This window comes from Corvus hawaiiensis, chromosome 1, assembly GCF_020740725.1.
Source record: "Corvus hawaiiensis isolate bCorHaw1 chromosome 1, bCorHaw1.pri.cur, whole genome shotgun sequence".
Lineage (NCBI taxonomy): Eukaryota > Metazoa > Chordata > Aves > Passeriformes > Corvidae > Corvus > Corvus hawaiiensis.
In genome coordinates this window covers 11,854-21,136 of record NC_063213.1, presented here as the reverse complement: position 1 = coordinate 21,136, position 9,283 = coordinate 11,854, and the positions used below count along the sequence as shown (strand labels likewise).

At 54.5% G+C, this 9,283-nt stretch overlaps 1 long non-coding RNA gene across 4 annotated transcripts; it reads left to right on the top strand.

Moving 5' to 3' along the window:
• Positions 1–356: 356 nt before the first annotated feature.
• On the top strand, positions 357–5,410 carry LOC125331614. Of its 4 annotated transcripts, XR_007206235.1 has the most exons (4): positions 357–512; positions 1,410–1,706; positions 3,329–3,443; positions 5,309–5,410. It is a non-coding gene; the product is annotated as an uncharacterized LOC125331614 (long non-coding RNA). The 4 variants fall into 4 exon arrangements; XR_007206508.1 differs by lacking the exon at positions 3,329–3,443; XR_007206419.1 differs by lacking the exons at positions 357–512; positions 1,410–1,706 and adding an exon at positions 1,864–1,919.
• The last annotated feature ends 3,873 nt before the right edge of the window (positions 5,411–9,283 follow it).

The following is a 9,283-nucleotide window of genomic DNA, read 5'->3' as shown; positions in this document are numbered from 1 at the left end:
TGGGGTGTGTAGGGGGACAGGGAGGGGGGATGGGGGGACCGGGCCGGGGGGGGAGGGGAAGGTGTAGGGGGTGGGGGAGGGGAAACAGAGGGGGAAGAACGGAGAGGGTTAGAAGAAGAGAAGCAAACACAAATATAAAAGAAAAGAAATACAGAGACATAGAGACATACAAATATAGAGATACAGAGCCCGGTCCGGCCAGAACCGTTCCCACTGAGAGAACAAATGGCGGCGGGGGCCGATTCCCGAGGCTTAAATCCCCTCGGCCCCGCCCCGCGCAGCCGCTCTGGGGCCCCGCGCACCTGTGCGGACCCCGCCCTTCACACCTGTGCCGGCCCCGCCCCGCCCCGCCCGCGCCCGTAAATGCCGGCGGATCCGCGCCCGCTCCGCTTTGTGCGGTGGATGCTCATCCTGCTCATCCTGGGCTGCGGCGGGACCGTCGTTCAGAGCGCTGTGCGGAGCCCGGCACCGGGGGGCTGCTCCCGGCGCTGCGCCGAGCCCGAGGCGCTGAGGTGGGACCGGAAACGGGACCCGGGCCCGAGGATTCGGGGCTGGGTCCTGTCGGTGTCTGCTGGGGGTCCCGGGCCGAGCCGCTTGTCTCTCGGCGGGCGGGGTGCGGCTCCCGGGGCCGGAGAACTGAGGTGGGATTGGGGATGGCATTAGGGATCGGGATTACCACGGCTGGGAAGAGCTGCTCCGGGATTGGCGCTGGGGCCGAGCCCGGCGCTGCCGCTCCGGCTACGGCCAGCACGGGGCTAGGGTCCCGCCGGAGCTCCGGCTATGCTCCCGCTACGGCCGCGGAGAGCCGGGGCCGTGCCGGTGCCGGGCCCGCCGGGAGGGCGGCGCTTCCCCGGAGCAGGCGTTGGATTGCGGCTGGAAGCGGCCGGGGCGCGGGGACCGCCCGTGCCCGCCCCGGCACCCCCAGAGGCCGCCGCTCCCTTAGCGCCGCCCGCCCTGTGGGGCGCCCCCTGGCGCAACCGGAGCGCCGGCGCTCCCGGCCCGGCCCCGCCCGCAGCCCCCGCGGGGACGCGGAGCTCCCCCAGCCCCGGCACTGCCGAGGCCGCCGCACCCCCTGCGCACAGCAGCGCCCGCCTCCCCCTGCCCCGGGGCCGCTCCCCCGGGGGCCTCCCGCCCGCCGCGCCCCCGCCCAACGAGCGCGGCTGCAGCGGGACGAGCCGCTCCCCCGGCCCGGCCGCTGGCGCCGAGGCCGCTGCTGCCGCTCCTGCTCTGACTGTGCCCGCTGTGGCGCCGGGGCTCGCTTGAGCCGCTCATCCCACAACTGCCGCGTGAGACCTGATGCTCTCCTTCCTCCCCCCCCCCCCCCCCGCTTTCTCTGGGGCTTGCACGCTCCACTGCAAAAACCTCTGGCTTTAAAAGGCCAGTGAAAAATGTTTCTTCTTTATTTCCAGAGCACAGGACATTCTGAGTGGGAATGGATACACAAGGACCGCCAAGTCGAACCCTTATGTGAATGGCTCCTCTGGCGATTGAACCCACACCTGGCCATTCTCAGCACCCTGCTCCAACCAAGCCACTCTCAGCTCCTGGCAATGTCCTGCCTGGGATAGGAATGCCAAGTGCCAGCAAGGTTCATTCCTATGCAAATACAGCTCCTTCTTTTATGCTAATGCTGCTTTCCACACCAGCCCCTGCAATGGCCACAGGGCAGACCTCCATGGCCAGCACCTGATCATGCAACAACACAGGTGAGCAGTTGTGTGACAGCACTGAACTCTTCCCATAACCCTGATTTCCTGCCCTTTCCAGGATTTACCCAACAGCTGTAAAGGTGCTCATTCCATGGCCCTTTCCAGGGAGGAATGAGCAAGGTAAGTCCTGAGGGTTCACTTGGTCCACGGCCAAAGCTCTTCTGGAGAGTGCCAGGGTTGCTCCTGCCTGCAGAGGGGCCTTTCCCACAGGTGAGTGTTCACAGCCCAAAATCCCAGGGGCTGCTGAGGCCGGGCCAGCTTTTCCGGCCCAGAGCTGCACAGAGCTCTCAGCGACTCCTGCTCCCTGCCAGGAGTGTTCCTTGGTGCTCCCTCCGTGTGTCCCAGCTGGCAGGGAACGGGGGGAGGGAGAAGGCCGGGAGCCCCAGGAAGGGAAGCAGCAGCTCTTGTGCTTTGGATTTGCAGAGAGGAGCTGTGCCTGCAGTGTCCTGCCCGTGGCACGCAGCGTGCCAAACACACATCCCGGGAACGGGCACTGGGCTGCCCAGGCAGCGCTGGGATGGACATGGATAAAGGGCTGCCCGTGGCCCCCTCGGCCAGGGGCCACTCTGAACAAGCACCCGGAGATGCTTCAGCCCCGACAGACCCCACTGACACCCCAAAAATACCCCAAGGAACAGCTGGCACTGGGGAATGTCGGCACGGGCTGTTTGCAGAGGGGCTCAGACAGCAATTCCCGGTGCTGACCTCCCACACACCTGCTAGCTATGTCCCAGCCACCCAAAATGCCTTCCCTCCCAGCCTGAGGACATCATCCCTCAGCAGCGTTAAAGCCAAGGCAAGCTTCCCCCACAGCAATGAAATGCCAAGCAATGCCCTCAGAGATGCCTTCAAATGAAAGGTCAGTCAGAGAAATCGCTTTGGATTGAGTTGGGAGTTTTTGGGGAGCTAGCTGGAACTGCACAACTGATGGAAAGCTTTCCCAGGTGGCTCCCACTGCAGGCGCCCTGAAGGCAGGGATGTGCATCCCTTTCCTGAGGGAAAAGAACTTCCAGAGGCCACTCCTGAGGCTCTGGAATGAAATCAGCTCCTGCAGGGAGAGAAGGGCACAGGGGCTGCCTCAGCACAGGCTGGGAGCGTGTCCAGCCAGCGCCTTCTCCTGCTTTAAAATATCACCTGGAGCCCCAGCTCGGGGCGTGCAGGCAGCTGAATTCCAGGGAACTCTGTCAGGTGCCCCCAGGGACATGGCGGGGCTGGGGGATGAGGGTTACAAACAGCAAATGCTATGGAACATGAAGCTGTCCTTGCCCTGACCCTGCTGAGCTTCCCTGGAAGCTCTGCTGGTTCCTGACACAGCTGGTGTTAAATAGGCAGCTCTGCATGGGAATATCCATGTTCCAGGAGGCACTGGGAGGCTATTCCAGTGGGAATTCAGCAGGGAATTCAGGGCTTTGGGTAGAATTCATCTGAACTAGCAAAGCTGAACCCCAAATCTGGGCACCACACAGGGAACAATCTTTGTGCTGCCCTGGCAGCCAAAGCCCCTGGGCTGGGAAATTTCAGCAGGCAAATGGATGGAATGATCTAAATCCCAGCATCCCCCAAAGGGACAATGCTATCGCCTCCTTTTGCTCCCAAAGTGTCCACTGTGTTCCCCACAGGTGCCCTGGGGATGCCAGGGAGGTGCCTTTGCCCACAGTGCCTTTCTCCTGCCCCTCTCCAGCCTGAGGCCTCTTCTCCCTTCCCTGCCAGCTGCTGCCAAGGAAGGAGGACACAGTGAGTCCTGAGTTTACCTCAACATAGTCCTTCCCTCACCTTGAGATGACCTGAGATTTTACCCCCAAAATGTCCCCATCTGTCTCCTTCTGAGTTCCTCATTTTTTACAAGGAAGCATTCTTTCTCTGCTCTGGAGATTACCACAAGATTTGCCCCCAAAACTTTCCCCACCTGTCCACTACCTCTTTCCTCATTTCCACCTCAATCTTTTCATTCTTTGCCCTACAGATGCTTTCAGTTTTTACCCCTCTGAACTTCCCTACCTGTCCATAACCGATTACCTCAGTTTACCCCATCAAGTGCATTCTCTCTGCTACAGATCACCTCAGATTTTACCCCCAAAATTTTCCATACGTCTCCACCACTGAGTACTTTATTTTTACCTCCAAATACTCATTTTCTACCATGGAGATTCCCTCAAGTTTTACCCCCCAGATTTACCCACCGGTCCACAGCAATTCCCTCAGTTTACCTCAGGATGTTCCTGCTCTGTCCTAGAGATGACCTCACATTTTACCCCCTCAGTTTTCCCTACCTGCCCAATTCTGATCACCTCCTTTTTACCTCAAAACACGAGTTCTTTCTTCTACAGATTAACTCGGATTTTATTACCAAAACGTCTATTTTGTCCCCTGTACACTGACTAGATTTTAAAACCAAAACCATGCAGGTTATGTGTCTTACCCCCAAAATGTTCATTCTGTCCCCTACAAATTAGCTCAGATTTTTTCTCAAAACCACTTATGGTTCCTACATAATTACCTCAGGGTTTGCCCCCCACATTCTACCTCATCTTGACTACTGATCACCTCATTGCTTCCTCAATATGTTCATTCTTTGCCCTACAGATCTTCCCAAGTTTTACACCTGAAATTTCCTTGCCTAGCCCCAGTGACTGCCTCAGTTTATGTCAGTGGTCACACTCTCCCTAGAGATTACCTCAAGTTTAACCCCCAAAATTTTCCTTACCTGTCCACAACTTATTACCTCATTTTTACCTAAAAAGATTCATTCTCAACCTTTAGATTATTTCAAGTTTTACCCCCCAAAATTCCCCTACCTGTCCACTACTGATTCCCTCATTCTTCCTTCAATATTTATTTCCTTTCTACCATGTAGCTTCTATCAAGATTTACCCCCAAAGTTTTCCATCTGTCTACTACTGCTTACCTCATTTTTACCTCAAAATGTTCTTTCTACAGCTTATTTAATATTATTTTTACACAAGTTTCCCTATCTGCCCACAACTGATTCCCTCATGTTACCTCAGTGTGTTCATGCTCTTCCCTAGAGATTAGCTCAGATTTAGCCCCCAAATTTTCCCCACATGCTCAGTACTCATCACCTCATTTTTCCCTCAAAGTGTTCTTTCTCTACTCTTGAGATTTTGTCAAGTTTTGCCTCCAAAATTTTCCTTATTTGTCTACTACTGAGTACCTCGTTTTTGCTCCAAAATATTCATTCTGTCCCCTACAGATTACATCAAGTTTTACCCCCCAGTTTTTCCTTCCTGTACAATATTAACTCTCTTCCACCCCAAAAATGTGCATTCTCTCCCCTAAACATCACCTCAGCTTTTCCCTCAAAAATGCCACCTCGCTCCCCTCGACATCCCCTCCCATTTTCCTACACAAACAATTCTTGTGTCCCCTCTCAGTCACCCCAGGTTTTCAGCTAAAAATGTCTCCTCTGTCCCCTCGAAGTTATCCCAGGTTTTCCCAGTGAGGAGCTGCAAGGAATTCAGGCAGGGCCAGTGACACCAGGGAACAGCTGTAAATTCAGAGGCAGAGAGAGAAGATCTACCAGGAAAGGGGAAAGGTTCAGAAAACATTTCTGCAATTAATTAATTAATAATTATTTCCAGTTCCCCACTGAGAAGAACACAACCTCACAGCTGTTAAGGCCTGACAGTTCCCTGCAGGGAGAGCTCAGCACATGTGCCCAGAGGCAATCCCAGCATCTGCAAGAAAGAAAGAAGCAGCAAAAGGTGATTTCTTCTCTTTCAAAGTTATTTCAAGTGCTCACACCCAAACCAACCTTTGCTCTTGATTTTGGCCGGGTGCATCGTGAGCGGTGGGCACAGGTCATGTCATCCATGCTGGTGTGAGTGATGCTTTCTGGGGGAAATCAGCTGATTTCCAAAGTTCCCTTCCTGCCCCGTGCCTGATCTACACAGGAGAAAACCTCTTCCAGGAAGGGATTGTGCTCCCTCTAATCCCATTTGCCCAGTCTGTTCCATGAGGATATTGCCAGCCTGGGGCAGCAGAAGCACACACAGCTCTCAGCACTCTCTGCTCCAAGCACAGCTCTGGGCTCCTTTGCAGACTGCCTCTGCCATGGGGTTTTCTCCAGGAGAAGCCAAGGAATTGCTCATGGAAGGGTGCAGATTACATTATCCCAAAGGGAAGCAAAGAATAAGTACTCCAGGAAGAGCCCTTGGCATCTGCTGGGCTGAGGTGGGAAGGGGACATTCATTCCCTGCAGGGCCAATACACAACAACCTCCAACCCAAAGCACAGACTGGCAGGTGGGGTCTGACAGCACCACTCTGACAAACCTCCTTGTCATTCTTTCCTGCAGTGACTTTTGCAATCGAACTCTGAAGCTGACAAGCCCAGAAGCTCTGTCCATCCACTCTGGAACGAAAGGATACTCCCAGGGATGAGACACATTCCCAGCAAACGCTCCCAACACAGCCTGGAGGCACCGCTGGAGCTCGGGTGTGGGGCTGGGAAGGGCCGCCAGGAGCACGCAGCCCCCAGGTGGGGTGGCAGCGGCAGCAGCAAATTCCCACAGGCTGATGGCACAGCAGTGCCCACAGGAGGTGCAGGGTTAATTCTGCTCCCTGCCCTGCCCCATCCCTGCAGGAAATCTCCAAGGGGGAGAGAAACTCTCAGGGTGCCCAAAATGCAGCATCTGTCACCCTGATCCCGCTTCAACTCAGCGTGGGGGGCCAAACTCCTCCCACAGGTAAACACTGAGCTGACCTGGTCAGTCTCAAACACAGCCCCAGTTCTCACCTCCAGCCTGCTCCTGGGGCTGCTGCCACATTCCTGACAAGGAGCCCCTTTGGACAGGGCTCTCTCTGTGTCTCAGGTGCTGGGCACTGCAGGGACCAGGGCAGCCCCCTCTGGGGACAATTGGGGATTCATCCCACACCACAGGCAGGATGAGGGGCCCTCCAGTACGGGCTGGTGGGGCCAGAGCCCATTGGGTTTGGCTGCTCAAACACCAAAGCTTTTGGCAAAGATGGGACAAGTTAAGTGGGTTTTCCTGTCCTGAGAGAGAGAAGAAATTGTTGAAATTAAGCATGGAAATTAAGTCCACTGTGGAAGTCAAAGGCTCCTGGCTTTCCCACTCCTGTTCTGATTGCTCACTAGAGGGTTTTATCCATAAAAAAAATGAGGTGGCACCAAATAAAAGAGTTCTTTTTCAACATTTTTCCCCTACTTACTTTCATACATAAAAAGGATGTCCATTTTTTCTTAGTGCATTCTTTGCCTAATTTTAACAGACCTGTTTTCCTTCCAGGCCCCACTTGTGGGTTCTTCAGTCCTTTGCCATCGGACTTTGGACAAAGGAAGAGAAGGATCTGCTCCACACGGGTGTCATCCTACAGGGAACACCCCCTGTACCAGCCCCAGCCTGGGCCAAGCACGCTGCCTCACCTCTCCCCATTCTGGATGCTGGCTCCAATCCAGTCTGAGTTTTCCCCTGTTTTCCATGTCTAAGGACAGGAACTTGTCCTGGTCAGGGTGTAAGGCCTTAAACTGCACCTTGATCTGGGGGGCTGTGACTGGGATTCCAGCAGGGAATTCATTGTTTTACAAATAAAAATTATTCCAGGGAGCTGCTGCTTCACCACACAGTGTCAGCAAAAGAGAGAAAACACCAAAGGTGTATCCAAAAACAAGGATGAAATGATTCCTTCTGCTTTTAGTGGGATCAGGGCTTATGCTGCCCTGGAATGACAAAGAACTTCTCCCTCAGCCCCCCAGAGAGCCCTCAAAAAGCCAAAGTGCAGCAGGGAAGGAAGGAAAGGCACCTGCTGGGGACAGCACAGGTCCAGCTGCTCATGGGGACTGGGAATGAGTCTGGAGCCAAAAGCACCTTCCCAGGCTGGAGGGGCTTGCCTAAAGCACCACCTCTGGGAAGCAAAGGGCTATGGAAGAAATGGAGTGGGAATTTACAATAATAATCATAATGGATCAGGAAAGAGCAACAACAGAAGCAACAATCATTCCAAGGGAGCAGGAGGGATGCTGAGCTTTAAACAAGGTTTGAGTGAGGCAGCAGCTCCTGGGAGTTCTAACCCACAGCTCCAGGTGTGCGCTTCCAGGAGCACTGCAAGCTCCTACTGCCCAGTCCCTGGCTTTGCCTCCTGCCAGTACTCGGCACCTCAGGCACGGTTGGGTGTGAGTGCTCCAGTGCTGCTGCCCCGAGGGAGTGGGAAAATGGGCATTAAACCCCTTCCCACTGGGCTGGCTCCGAGCTCTGGCTGGGGAAAACATTTGGCACCCCTGGCATTTCAATGCAATCAGTTTCCATCACTTTGAAGATGCACTGAATAAACCCAGGGCACATAAGTAAACCTCTCCCCATAAGGACAGCCCCAGGGAATACGCAATTATTCCTATGCCTGGCCAAACAAACCAGCAGCCAGGTTTTGGGGAGAGACTTCAGACTCTTATCTCCTTCCCTGGCTGTGAAACACTTGCAGAGGCTTTGGAGTTCATACAAGCTTGTCAGGATTTGGATACTTCATTTAAATTCCATTCAGATACTGGAATGGAAGTGTCCTAAAGGCACCTCCACTCAGACTTTAATTTTAAGCCCTCTACCACCAAAGAATCTAGATGTTCTTTTCTTAGGAACACCCCACCTCTGCTTCTTTAGGTGTCTCCATGTGGGACATAAATTAAATGTGGACAAATTTTAGAATGCAGCTTCCAAGTCAAGTTACCTGCTAGGAAATTACTCCAGCTCTCTGGCACCTTGGGCTGTTTTAAGCACAGCCTGGCCCTTCATGGCTGAGGCTCTGAGCTACACAACTTGTGAGCTGGCAAGTAACAGCAGCTGAGGTCTCATCCCAGCTGTACACAAAAACAGGGAGTGGGGGCTGCACTTAGATACATGCAGGCAGGGTTGGGCCTCTTCTGAAAGCTTCAATCCCTGTTTTTCAGAGATTCAATCAAGGATAATGACATTTTCGCAAAGCTCTCTTAAGGCACGTGAAAACCCGAGCAAGAAAATGGAATCAAACCCTTTGTTCCACTGGCCTCACGCCCCAAATTCCAACGGGACAGACAAGTCCCTCTCCTCGCAAGGCAACGTCTCCTACCTGGATCTGTGCCTTCCCCAGTCTTTGGTGGCCGCTGTCTCCATCCTCCCACACCTCCTCATCTTCCTCCTCAGCAGGCCTGGCTTCCTCATCCTGCAGAGCAAGCACAGGGACACTCACCAGCCTGCTCATCCCAAACCTGGGCAGCAGGGATGGACTGCTGGGACCCCCTGGACAGTCACCCCTCTGCTGGGCACCATCCCTGCTCTGCAGTCCATTCCCGTTCCTGGCCTGGCATCTCCTTTGAACGGGATGTTAAACCACAACCACTTGCTCTGCTGGGTTTTGGGACATCAGAGACTCCCCCCCAAGGCAGTGGACAAAGCTCCTGTTCCCACACCCTCTGCCTCCCAAAGCCCTGCTAGGGCCAGGCAGAGCAAGGGAAATCCCTCAGTTCCTGCTGAAAATTTCCTCTTGTGCCCGTAAACCCAGGGAAATCGTGGCTGCCCCATCCCTGGAAGTGTTCAAGGCCAGGCTGGCCACAGCTTGGAGCACCCT